This window comes from Staurois parvus, unplaced genomic scaffold (assembly GCF_062004578.1).
Source record: "Staurois parvus isolate SC_StPar_1 unplaced genomic scaffold, SC_StPar_1.0 ptg000694l, whole genome shotgun sequence".
Taxonomy (NCBI): domain Eukaryota; kingdom Metazoa; phylum Chordata; class Amphibia; order Anura; family Ranidae; genus Staurois; species Staurois parvus.
The window spans coordinates 6,903,338-6,917,250 of NW_028318490.1; the positions used below are offsets into that span (position 1 = coordinate 6,903,338).

Here is a 13,913-nt window from a genome sequence, read left to right on the forward strand (position 1 = left end):
AGTGAAAACCCAGTAGTGATCAAATACCACAAAAAGAAAACTCGATTGTAAGCTCGAAAGAGCAGGGCCCTCAATCCCCTCATGTTTTGCATTGTATTGGTATTGTTCTGTCGCATGTTCTGTCCCCCTTTGTAATGTACAGCGCTGAGTGAACTATTGGTGCTTTATAAATACTGTATAATAATAATGTGAAGAAATTCTATAAATTTCATTTGGGTATAGTGTTGCATGACTGCGCAATCACGTTAACTGGTTCCCAACTGCGCTATAGCCAAAGGACGGTGTTCATGCCCTGTGCCCATCAGTGCTGTCCATAAGTGCCAGCTCATCAGTACCCATCAGTGCCACCTATCAGTGCCGCCTCATTAACGCACATCAGTGAAGGAGAAAAATTACCTGTTTGCTAAATTTTATAATAGATACAAAGAAAAACGTTTTTTTTTTTTTAATTTTTTGCTTTTTTTGTTTATAGCGCAAAATATAAAACACCCAGCGGTGATTATATACCACCAAAAGATAGCTCTATTTGTGTGAAATGATAAAAATGTCATATGGGTACAGTGCTCCATGACCGCGCCATTGACATTCAAAGTGAGACAGCGCTGAAAATTGGTCTGGGCAGGAAGGGGGTATAAGTGCCTGGTAGGCAAGTGGTTAAAGTAGCCCAGTGCTGAACAGCAAAAGCTGCCCCGCTCATGAAGGGGGTAAAACCTTCCGGAGATGAAGTAGTTAATGAATGAGTGGAATGACAGGAAGGTGGGAATCCTTACAAAGTCACACATGCTACCAGCAGATAAATGATTACACAAGGAACATTTCCACATTATTGTATTGTTAGTGCAAACGATAGCAGAGCCCCTCCCTCCCCATACACGGCTCCTTTCATCTATGCCATGTATTCCATCCGCCGCTCTTCTGCCACACACAGGGCTCTGACCATGACACTCATGCTACTTCCGGTATCCAAGACTACACACCGCCCACTTCCTCTCTGAAGCAGACATGTCCTCTACAGGTAGAACTCTTCCCAAGAGGACGAGAGACTGTAAGATTTGTGGGGTATTCGCAGGCAGTGGTCTGCTCGCCGCAAGCGCCTACGTTTGCTACCAAGCCCGGAAGTCTGTCGCTCCGGGCTATATACCTTTGTCCGCGTCGTTCAAGCTTGTTTTTGCGCTGGGTAAGAGAGGGCAGCCAATCAGATGGAAGGGAGGGGCGGGCATAAGAAATACCAGCCAATGAGGAAATTGCCGCAAAATGATTGTGAATGCGGGAAGACAGACATTGTGGGAGGGAGGCGATAATGTAAATCACTAATTACTGGTATTCATTCCAGGAAGAGTGTATAGAACCAGAGTTCAGAACTGAGGACAAACAGGAATCAGAGAATGGAATGTCCATAGACTTTAACAGAGCAGTGGACTGCTTATAGACCATAACGGAGGAGGAAGGAATGCCCATAGACCATAACGGAGGAGGAAGGAATGGCCATAGACAATAATGGAGGAGGAGGGAATGCCCATAGACCATAATGGAGGAGGAAGGAATGGCCATAGACCATAACGGAGGAGGAGGGAATGCCCATAGACCATAACGGAGGAGGAAGGAATGGCCATAGACCATAACGGAGGAGGAAGGAATGCCCATAGACCATAACGGAGGAGGAAGGAATGCCCATAGACAATAATGGAGGAGGAGGGAATGCCCATTGTCAATAATGGAAGAGGAGGAAGGAATGCCCATAGTCAATGGAAGAGGAGGAAGGAATGCCCATAGACAATAATGGAAGAGGAGGAAGGGATGCCCATAGACAATAATGGAAGAGGAGGAAGGGATGCCCATAGACAATAATGGAAGAGGAGGAAGGGATGCCCATAGACAATAATGGAAGAGGAAGGAATGCCCATTGTCAATAATGGAGGAGGAGGAAGGAATGCCCATAGTCAATGGAAGAGGAGGAAGGAATGCCCATAGTCAATGGAAGAGGAGGAAGGAATACCCATAGTCAATGGAAGAGGAGGAAGGGATGCCCATAGACAATAATGGAAGAGGAGGAAGGGATGCCCATAGACAATAATGGAAGAGGAGGAAGGGATGCCCATAGACCAGCAATGGGCAAACTATGGCCCGCGGGCCGTATACGGCCCGGCGGACCTTTTAATCCGGCCCGCGGAGCTAGGCTCCCGCAAGGCCAGTGGTCGGCAAGCCGCGGCTCTTTACAAATTTAGATGCGGCTCTCCTGTGTGCCGGGCGCCCGCTCCCTCCCCTCCCTCCTCTCCTCCTCCTCTCCCCTCCCCTCCTCTCCTCCTCCTCTCCCCCTCCTCTCCCCTCCCCTCCTCTCCTCCTCTCCCCTCCCCTCCTCTCCTCCTCTCCCCTCCCCTCCTCTCCTCTCGGATGGCCGCCCCCCCTCTCGGATGGCCGCCCCCCTCCCTCCTCTCGGACGTCAGGACTCTGCAGCTGTCAGGATGTAGGCGGGGCAGCCAGGATGTAGGCGGGGCAGCGTGACGAACTCCTCTCACAGTCCTCCCTGAAGACCAGAACGGCGTGGGAATACGAGAGGAACGCGCGGACCAAAGGTAAGTGAATTGACACAGGGGGGGGACTTACTATATGGGGGATGAATTACTATATGGGGGACTTACTATATGGGGAATTAATTACTATATGGAGGACTTACTATATGGGGAATGAATTACTATATGGGGGACTTACTATATGGGGAATGAATTACTATATGGAGGACTTACTATATGGGGAATGAATTACTATATGGAGGACTTACTATATGGGGAATGAATTACTATATGGAGGACTTACTATATGGGGAATGAATTACTATATGGAGGACTTACTATATGGGGAATGAATTACTATATGGAGGACTTACTATATGGGGAATGAATTACTATATGGAGGACTTACTATATGGGGAATGAATTACTATATGGAGGACTTACTATATGGGGAATGAATTACTATATGGGGGACTTACTATATGGGGGATGAATTACTATATGGGGGATGAATTACTATATGGGGGATGAATTAATATGGGGGATGAATTAATATGGGGGATGAATTAATATGGGGGATGAATTACTATGTGGGGGATGAATTACTATGTGGAGGATGAATTACTATATGGGGGATTAATTACTATATGGGGGATTAATTACTATGGGGGATGAATTACTATATGGGGGATGAATTACTATGTGGGGGATGAATTACTATATGGGGGATGAATTACTATATGGGGGATGAATTACTATGGGGGATGAATTACTATAGGGGGGATGAATTACTATGGGGGACGAATTACTATATGGGGGACGAATTACTATATGGGGGACGAATTACTATATGGGGGATGAATTACTATGGGGGATGAATTACTATATGGGGGATGAATTACTATATGGGGGATTAATTACTATGGGGGATTAATTACTATGCTTACTATGGGGGAATATTACTATACTTACTATGGATGACACATACACATCATTCATCTACTCTTGGTCCGGCCCCCGGGTCCAATATATGAACCCATTGCGGCCCTCAAGTCAAAAAGTTTGCCCACCCCTGCCATAGACAATAATGGAAGAGGAGCAAGGGATGCCCATAGACAATAATGGAGGAGGAAGCAATGCCCATAGTCAATAATGAAAGAGGAGGGAATGCCCATAGACAATGAAAAACAAAATATACATTAATTTACAGACAAATCTGAGAAACGCAGCAAATTCACCTTTCTCACAGATGTTCCCCAAATAGAGTAGCAGATTGTAAGAAAAATGATTTGGAATTATAGCGGTTTCCTATGGAAAAACAAAGTACATGACAAAAGGGAATGCCCATAGAGCATAATGGGAAGCAAATGTGACCTGGACTCAGAACCATTAATCATATCAAATAAATCCTTAGCAGACATTCTCTCCAAATTCAATGGTGATGTTTAAGATTGTGGGATTCTTTTCTGTGCAATGACCATGGTGAATGACAGAAGGGAATGCCCATAGAATATCATTGGAAGCAAAATGTGATTTGGAGACAAAACCATTAGGTGTATAACAAAAAATGTTAGCAGACATACTCTCGAAGTTCAGTGGTGATGTTTAAAATTGAGATGAAGTGGGATTATCATTGCTTTCTAAGGAATGACAAGAGTGAATGACAGAAGGTTATGCACACAGAGTATAATGGGAAGCAAAATATGAATTTATTTGCAGGCAAATATGTGTCATGTAGCAATTTAACCTTTTCCAGAGAAGTTCCCCAAGTAGAACAATGTAAAATTGAAATTATTTTGGGACTATAGCTGTTTTTTTCTGAAAAATGGATGAATGGCACAAAGGAATGCCCATAGAGTATAATGGGAAGCAAAATGTGACCTGGAGTTAGAACCATTAGACATATCACATAAATTCCTAGCAGACATTCTCTGCAAATTCAGTGGTGATGATTTAAAATTGAGATTAAGTGGGATTATTATTGTTTTCTATGGAATGAAAGAAGGGAATGCCTGTAGAGTATAATGGAAACAAAATATGAATGTATTTGCAGACAAATCTGTGTCATGTAGCAATTTACCTTTTTCACAGGTGTTCTCCAAATAGAGTAGCAGATTGTAAGATTGAAATTATCTTGGGTTATAGCAGTTTTCTAGGGAAAGACGAAGATAAATGACAGAATGGAATGCCAATAGGGTATAATGGGAAGTAAGACATCGGAACCATTAGACAACCATTTGCCTTCCAGAGGATTTACCCCTCTTCCTGACAGGCCTTTTTTTTTTTTTGCGCTATGGCGATGCGTTACTTTTACTGACAATTGTGCGGTCATGCAACGCTGCACCATAATGAATCTTGCGACCTTTTTTTTTTTTTCCACAACTTGAGCTCTGTTTCGGTGGTATTTGATCACCTGTACATTTTTTTTTTGCATTAAAAAAAAAAATAAGACTAACAATTTTGAGAAAAAAAAACAATATTTTTGACTTTTTGCTATTAAACATGTCCAGTTAAAAAATCAAATTTCGTCATAAATTTAGGCCAAAATTTATTTTGCTACATGTCTGTGCTACAAAAAATCCCAATACGTGTAAATTAATTGGTTTACGTGAAAGTTTTATAGCGTTTACAAATGGTATATATACTGAAATTAGTTTTTTTATCTTTACTAGTAATGGCGGCGATCAGGGACTTATAGCGGGACTGCGGCGAACATTCTGACACTGGGAGGAACTGACTTGGTGTTACTGACATCCCCAGTGACACCAATACAGTGATCAGTGCTAAAAAAAAAAAAAAAGCACTGACACTGTACTAATGGCACTGGGCAGGAAGGGGTTAACATGAGGGGTGATCAAAGGGTTAACTGCTGGGTGTGTTTTACTAGGGGGCGGTGTCTGTAAGCTTCACTGTAACTATACTGCCTTGGATGGCTGTGCGCAGCCATTTAAAGCAGTGTGCCCGAGCTGACAGAGAGGAGAACTGTTAGTAAACAAAACAGATCTCCTCCCCGTTGGAGATCCTCGTTAATCACTGTCCGGGACCCAGTGATTGATGGGCACGAATGGCGGCGCAGGTAGGTCCCCCTACCCGGAAATGCAAAGTCTGTACACACACACACACACACTTTTGCGCACCCATGCCGTTCTGTAGCAGTACACGATATTACCACAAAGGTCTAGGAAACACAACATTTCAGTAAAAAATACACGTAAGTTAATTTTAAGGCACAATAAAAGCAAGCAATTACACAATTTTTTTTCTAAATATAAAAGATAAGGTTGCATATATAGATATCCAACATGGCAAATCTTAAATTTGCATGCACTTATGAAATGACAAAGAAGTCCCCTATGTGATGGTTTTTGGTGACAGGTTCTCTTTTTTGATATATCCAGGGTCCTGTACTTTCCTGTACTCCACTGGATGTAATGCAGTGCAGATCGCACTGCATTACATTCTTTCCCGGCCTTGATGGCCGGGAAATCTGTCAGCGGAGACCTGGAAGTTATGTCATCTTGTCACTTCCGGGACAGGACAAGAAGGGGAGTGGACATGTCCACTCTCCTCCTTCCCCCTTTACACACCTGGTGGCCAACTACAGGAAACGTCTGACCTCTGTGATTGCCAATAAGGGATTTTCCACCAAGTACTAAGTCATGTTTTGTGAAGGGGACCAAATACTTATTTCCTTCATGAACAGGCAAATCAGTGCATAATTTGTTAGATATGCATTTCTTTAGAATTTTTTGTTGCTATTCTGTCTCTCAGTGTTACAATACACTTACCATTCGATTTTTAGATTGATCATTTCTTTGTGAGTGGGCAAAACATTCAAAATCAGCAGGGGATCAAATACTTATTTCCTTCACTGTATATGTGACCCTCAGTCTCAGAGAGCATTAACCAAAGTGCATTGTGTTTAAAGCCGTAGTAAACTTCATTTTAAAAAAAATGTTGATAGGCAGGGTATTTATTACAGAACAAACCCTATCGGACTTTTCTGTCATAAATGCTTCTTCTTGCCTGTCAGTTATCACGTACATTAAGCTGCTTATGCACAGCTCAGCGAACATTTACAACATCAGATCTGTGCCGCAGCGATGTGATGCCCGAGCTCATGCACGAGAGTAACATCATTGCGGCCCAGCCATTCAAATGTTTGAAGGCACGGAATGTGGAAGGAAGACTTTGCGAAGATGGGGCGGGGCCCACTAGATCAATCACACTGCAGCACTGAAGGGCACAGTTTGACACGTACATCTGCCATAATATGCTGGTATTCTGCACATATTAGCATACCCCACCTAGCCCCCCCCCCAAAAAAAAACATATAGTGGACTTAACTACCGCTGTAAGGAAGTTGATTCTTTTGACTGGGCTGCCAAAGTTAACAATGCAATGCACTCTATGCACATTTCCTTGCCTTGTGGTGTACTGCATTGCACCGCCTCACAGTATGTTACCGTAGAGCAACGTTGTTGCGGGAATAGCCATCAATAGACATTGGGTGGTGCTACATGTGGTATAGAAAAAACTTCAATAAATATTTTGGCCGTTTCTATTACACCTGGCCCCTCCTCCTCACTTGCTGCTCTCCAACCACATTTACCGGCAAGTTCAGGACTTGTTTTTATTGACACAGCAGTAGTGATGAGCTAAGGTTTGGTCCGAAGTCATGGGAAGCTGTCACATGATAGCAGGCCCAAGGGGCTGGGACAGCATTATTATTATTATACAGGATTTATATATCGCCAACAGTTTACAACATAGCCATATTTGGTACAATATATGTATTACTTTATTTAACCAGATGACGGCTGGGCGGGACATGCGTAGTTTTGAGTGGACATCATATGACATCCTCCCTGGAACATGCCTTGTGTGTGCCGCACCGCGGCTGATCTGTCACTTGCTGACCAATCACAGCAGATCACATAACAATTGTACACAATGGATAGTGTTCATTCAATGCCATCCATTGTGTACTATTGTGTTGATCTCTGTGATTAGCCACAGTGATCACACTGTACAGAGAGGGCCAGACACAGCCCATCTGTACCATGTGATTAGCTGTGGCCAATCACAGCTAACAAAATAGTAAATATTGAATGAATTGATTGGTCAAAAATAATGTGAAGTCAAAGTACTGTACCCTGGACCTCTACTCTAACCAGCTGACTATAAAAGTTTTCCCGTGCTATATGTTTGGGGAACAAATAAGCTCACTTTTTATAGAATATACAAATCGGTACAAATATCCATGGATCTGCAGAACTGAACCTGGTAAAATGTTCATCAGTTTTCTTATCGCTTTTAAATTACACCAAGTCTTGAGATTCCATGCACACTAACGTTTTTTTATAGGCTGAAAACACTGGATGAAAAATGCTGATAATGGTGTTTTTGTACTGGCTTGTAGCAGCATTTTAGGAGTGTTAGCATTTTATTAGCTTTTTTACAGTACATGAAGAAAAAAAAACACTTGAAAAAACCTGTTAGGAGCATTTTAGTAGCATTTAGTGTTTGTTTTTTTTTTCTGCCGGGAAAACGTTCCCGAAAACTACAAAAAACATTTTTTTTTCTGCTTCTGAAGCTTGAAAAACACTTCTAGCATAAAATAGTGTGCACAGACACAAAGGATAACACTATTAGCTTCTAGGAAATGCTCATGACTGCTTCTAGGAAATTAAAAAAAAATGCTAGTGTGCATGCAGCCTTAAAGAGAACCTGCATAAACAGAAATGTGCAAGCTGCCACTAGTGATTTGTTTTTGCTCTGGGGTAACTGTGTAGCTTCCAGAAATACTGCATCCTTCCTTTGCTTGTAATAAGTTGATAGCAGCACTTGTATCAAAACATTTAATTGTAAAGCACTATTAATTCAGAAAATCTTTGTCTTTTTATATGCTTGTCTTTCAGGTATTGCGGGAGTGGGTGTGGCAAGCATAACAAAATCTATTGAAGATATATATTCCAACTGGTGAAAGAAAATGAGCCCAGCAAGAGGCATGAATCGCAGCAGTGGGTGTTGACAACCTTAACAAAATCTGTTGAAGATCCATAATCCAACTGGTGAAAGAAAATGAGCCCAGCAAGGGGCATGGACTGCCAAAGGTGTATCATTTATAAATGCTAAAATTGGAAATCTACCTTAAAGGACAAGAGCTAGACTTGTAGAAGACTGTTCAACTGATAATAAAAAGAGAAATGGTTATCTAAAATGTGTCAAGACCTTCATCCTGGAATGGTAGCACTAATGTAATGCTGGTAGAGGTTTAATGTTGTGAAAAGCATTTTTGGGGCTGGAAACACTCTTGAGGGGCTATCTAAACACCAAGCCCCCACCCACCCAGGTTCACACTTGCTCGCAGTCTGCGGACTGGTTGCAGATGCAGGAATCGCACCTGTTCTCGCACCCGCCAAATCGCATTGCCACTTATGAGAGGTATGGGGCTGCCATTCATTCTGAATGGCACCCTCACGCATCTCAGCTCGTACTGCATTTGGGGATGTGGGATCTGCAGGGAAACCTCATGGTCAAAAAAAGAGGTGCATGCACCTTTTTCCTTTGGGAAACGTGGGCACAGCAGTTTATTCAAATGAATGGGCTGCTGTGCCCAAGTAAATGCGGGCCGCACCGCCCGCAATAGGAAAAGGTCCCGATTGCAAGGGGAGATTGGGACCTTTCCGTGAGTCACGGACATATGTACTGGGTGCACGCAGGGCGTGCGCTCTCAGCACATAGATATTTTCAAATGGTACGTAAATATGCAGCCGCTCGGCGTCAAGCCCCAGATGCCGAGAGGCCGCATATATTGTGTGCGCTCGACATCTAGGGGTTAAGATGATTTGTCAGCGCGTCTAAGAGTCAGAGACCGCAAATGTTCCTTCTGCAGATGGCATTCCAAAGCATTCCTTCCAGTCATAGCCTAGCTGCTCCTTCTGTGCAAGCCTAAGGGTTATACCTTTTTATCATGTCTTTCAGAAATCTGTTGACAGACTATGTGTATAATTAGCCCTCCAGTCTCCAATAGATTGACCAAGGGCCTGCCTGACAGGATAGATGAGATAGGTCCTCATACTACATAGTTTTAGTAAATCTAAAGTTGATTGTATGATCAGATTGTAACATGTACGGTGACCTTTAACCCATCTAAATCCATACTGCGTATAAGTACTAATCATTTATCATCCATCAGATATTCTTACCTGAGCCCTTTTCTCCCTCCATAGAACAGCTATCCCTGCTTTCTTACTGCAGGCTTAGCTCAGGCTGCCGATACCATCATAGCTAATACGTCTCTTGTCCTTGTGTCCTGTAGGCTTTATAGCTGCCCTTTTAACTTTTCAGCTGTGAAGAGGGTAGGAAACTAGCTGAGGGGCTTAAAGAGTAATTCTACATTTACACCAAAAAATTAAAGATTAATTCCCAAGACCCTCCCTGCCCCTCTGCACGTATCTGCTGTGATGATAATCTTCTGCTGACCACATCTGCCAGTGTACTGATCCGTAAACTTTTAAACTCCATACCCAGTCGTGGAAGTTGTGCAACAGCATATAATTGGGAGTGGCTGGTAGTCTGTGATAAGTGCAGTCATGAGGCAGTGCTGACCCATAAGTCCTTTCTTGCTTCCGGGACAGAAGACTCATGCACTTCCATGCATAGACATACCATGGCTCTGTAGGACCCGGCCGAGACCCCTCGTGTCTGAGCATGTGCGAAATCATGCAGTATGTCTAAGGATGTACAGACCTGCAAGTATACATCAGCCCAAAAAATAAAGTATTATTTTTTTCAATCACTTAAAAGAAAGGGCACTAGAGAAGAGGAGGTGCTTTTCATAGGGGTTGAGGGTCAGCTTTAAAGCAGATCTTCACCTATACCCCCCCCCATTATTTTTTTTTTTAAACCCGTTTACTGGGTTGTGGGCTCTGCAAAGTTCAGATACTTGCTTACTCCGATTCAGCAGAATCCTCTTCTCTTCTGCTGCTGATTGTTCCTGTTTCACCATGGTTTTTGTCTGACATCATCAGGAGGCTGCCGGCTCTTCCAGCATGCCTCCCAATGATGCGCTGCTAGGTACGCCCCCTCAATCTTTTCTGAACGCCAAACATGACTCCTGGGATATATGGTGTGAATATTTTAAGAGGCATAGGGAACACAGAGCACATCATTTGTCTATGCAAGTGACGTCCATATGGGGACAGGACCAAAGTCTTTCCATTTAAATAAAAGGTTAGAAAAAATGTTTATGTAGAGAAGGAAAGATTGTTTTAAGGGTAAAAATATGCTTTAAGTTGCTAAAATCAACCATACTGGTGGCCACTTACATAATGACTAAGTGACCATCCAGGCACCTGTGGAGAAATGAGTGGACAGGAAATACTATATCTACAAATCCCAGCATTCAAGGCACCTTTTAAAAACTCACTCCTGCCCACTCTGTTCATCCTTCCCTACTGTTAGCTGGAGAACATAGTGAGAAAACATAGTGTGCACACCCTTAGCATTTCACCTTAGCAGTACTGAATGGTGCTGTCTCTGCCGATTGCTTGAGTCATGTCAGCTTAAGTGTGTAATGCCTAACAGGGGGAGCTGCCTTTTAAATATTTAGTTAAATCTTGTTTGCTTACTGAGCTATCTTGAGTGCACCTGTGTTACGTTGTTTTACTTGATTGGATTGGCCAAGGGATGAGGTAATGTCCTTACTTACTGATAAAGTGTTAAAGTAGAACTATAGGCAAAACTTTTTTCTTTTATGTAGATAAAGTAAGTGAGGGTTATAACTGATCAGATTTTTTTTTTTTTTTGCCATCAGTGTCCCATTGGGGAGATTTCCCTTCACTTCCTGTCCCATAGCCAAAACAGGAAGTGAGGAAATCCCTGCAATTTAAGGGAATTCCTTGGGGACCCCCAGGTCACCAGGATTGGTGTCCCCATTGGAAAATTTCCCCTCTTACTTTTCTGGGGACAATCCAAAATGTGGGGTTTATTTTACTTTCGGTGATAATGGTAAACAGGAAAAATGCATGGTGAATCTCAGTAATGGGGCACAGACAGTGATAAAAACTGACAGGTGTTCTAATCCCTCTCCACACTATCCAAAACAAAAAAACATGCTTTTAGTTATACTTTAATTCATTCTGGCAGCAAAGCATTCTTAACCTCTTCTTGATCGCACTATAGCCGAATGACTGCTAGAGTGTGGTCATCTAGTTCTGGGAGGGTGCCCTATGACGTCTTCCCAGAACATTCCTCCAGTGCTGTCTGTGATCGCTGTGTCCTCTTGGACACAGCTCATCACATGAAACGATAAAGGGATAATCACATTGGCCTTTTACCACGTGATCAGCTGTCTCCAATCACAGCTGATCACCATGTAAATACACTTGCAAGTTATCAGTAGTACTTTCCTCACACTGTCACAGTGTGAGGAAAGTATTGCTAATAGCCGGCAATTGTGAAAGGATTCATCTACAGTGATAATCAGGGCACTGATTATCAGTGCAGCCCCAAAAGTGCCTGTCAGTGCTGCCAATCTGTGTCAGTTAGTGCCCATCATTGCCCCATATCAGTGCCTCCTCATCAATGCCCATCTGTGTGTCATCAACACACTTCAGTGAAGGAGAAAAATTACCTGTTTGCAAAACTTTATAATAGAAACAAAGAAACTTTTTCTTTTTCCAAACTTTTTTTTGTTTCTAGTGCAAAAAATAAAAAACGTAGTGGTGATTAAATACCACCAAAAGAGAGCTCTATTTGTGTGAATAAAAATGTCATATAGGTACACTGTTGCATTTAAAGTGTAACAGCACTGAAAGCTAAAAATTGGCCTGTGCAGGAAGGAGGTAAAGGTTTTAGTTTTGTCCAATTGTATTTACTCAGTGCAACTTATAACATCCAAGCGAAAGATATAACACCAACATGTCAGAAAAAAACTATTAAAAAAAAAAAAAGCACTGAGTTGGGAAAAGGATCACCCCCTTGTTTCAGTATTTTGTTGAACCACCTTTAGTCTGTTGGGATATGTTTCTACTAACTTTGCACATCTAAACATTGCAATATTTGCCCACTCTTTGCAGAACTGCTCAAGTTCAGTTAAATGTGATGGTGACCGTTTGTGGACTGCAGTCTTCAAGTCATTCCACAGATTTTCTATGGCATTTACAGTGGATATAAAAAGTCTACACACCCCTGTTAAAATGTCAGATTTCTGTGATGTAAAAAAATGAGACAAAGATAAATTCTGAACTTTTTCCACCTTTAATGTGACCTATACACTGTACAACTCAATTGAAAAACAAACTGAAATCTTTTAGGGGGGTGAGTAAACATAAAAAACAAAAATAATGTGGTTGCATAAGTGTGCACACCCTCATATAACTGGGGATGTAGCTGTGTTCAGAATTAAGCAATCACATTCAACATCATGTTAAATAGGAGTCAGTACACACCTGCCCTCATTTAAAGTGCCTTTGTTTAACCCCAAATAAAGTTCAGCTGTTCTAGTAGGTCTTTCCTGACATTTTCTTAGTTGCATCCTACAGCAAAAGCCATGGTCTGCAGAGAGCTTCCAAAGCACTAGAGGGATCTCATTGTTAAAAAGTATCAGTCAGGAGAATGGTAAAAAAGAATGTCCAAGGCATTAGATATACCATGGAACACAGTGAAGACAGTTATCAAGTGGTGAAAATATGGCGCAACAGTGACATTACCAAGAACTGGACGTCCCTCCAAAATTGCTGAGAAGACGAGAGGAAAACTGGTCTGGGAGACTGCCACGAGGCCTACAGCAACATTAAAGGAGCTGCAGGAATATCTGGCAAGTACTGACTGTGTGGTACATGTGACAACAATCTCCTGTATTCTTCAAATGTCTGGGCTATGGGGTAGAGTGGCAAGATGGAAGCCTTTTCTAACGAAGAAAAACATCCAAGCCTGGCTATACATTGCAAAAACACATCTGAAGTCTCCCAAAAGCATGTGGGAAAATGTGTTCTGGTCTGATGAAACCAAGGTTGAACTTTTTGGCCATAATTCCAAAAGCTATGTTTGGAGCAAAAACAACCCTGCAACATCCCCAAAAGAACACCATACCCACAGTGAAGCATGGTGGTGGCAGCATCATGCTTTGGGGCCTTAGTCAAGCTAGAGGGAATTATGTACAGTTCCAAATACCAGTCAATGTTGGCACAAAACCTGCTAGAAAGCTGAACATGAAGAGAAACTTTATCGTTCACCATGACAACGACCCAAAGCATACATCAACAAAGGAACGGCTTCAGCAGATGATTAGTTTTGGAATGGCCCAGCCAGAGCCCAAACCTGAATCCAAATCGCAAATCTGTGGGGTGATCTGAAGAGGGTTGTGCACAGGACATGCCCTCGTAATCTGACAGA

General features: G+C 42.4%; 1 long non-coding RNA gene across 1 annotated transcript; it reads left to right on the forward strand.

The window, feature by feature from the left end:
• The first annotated feature begins 911 nt into the window (after positions 1 to 911).
• LOC149446249 (uncharacterized) lies at positions 912 to 8,733 on the forward strand. Its single transcript, XR_016306248.1, has 2 exons — positions 912 to 1,015; positions 8,432 to 8,733. It is a non-coding gene; the product is annotated as an uncharacterized LOC149446249 (long non-coding RNA).
• Positions 8,734 to 13,913: the final 5,180 nt, after the last annotated feature.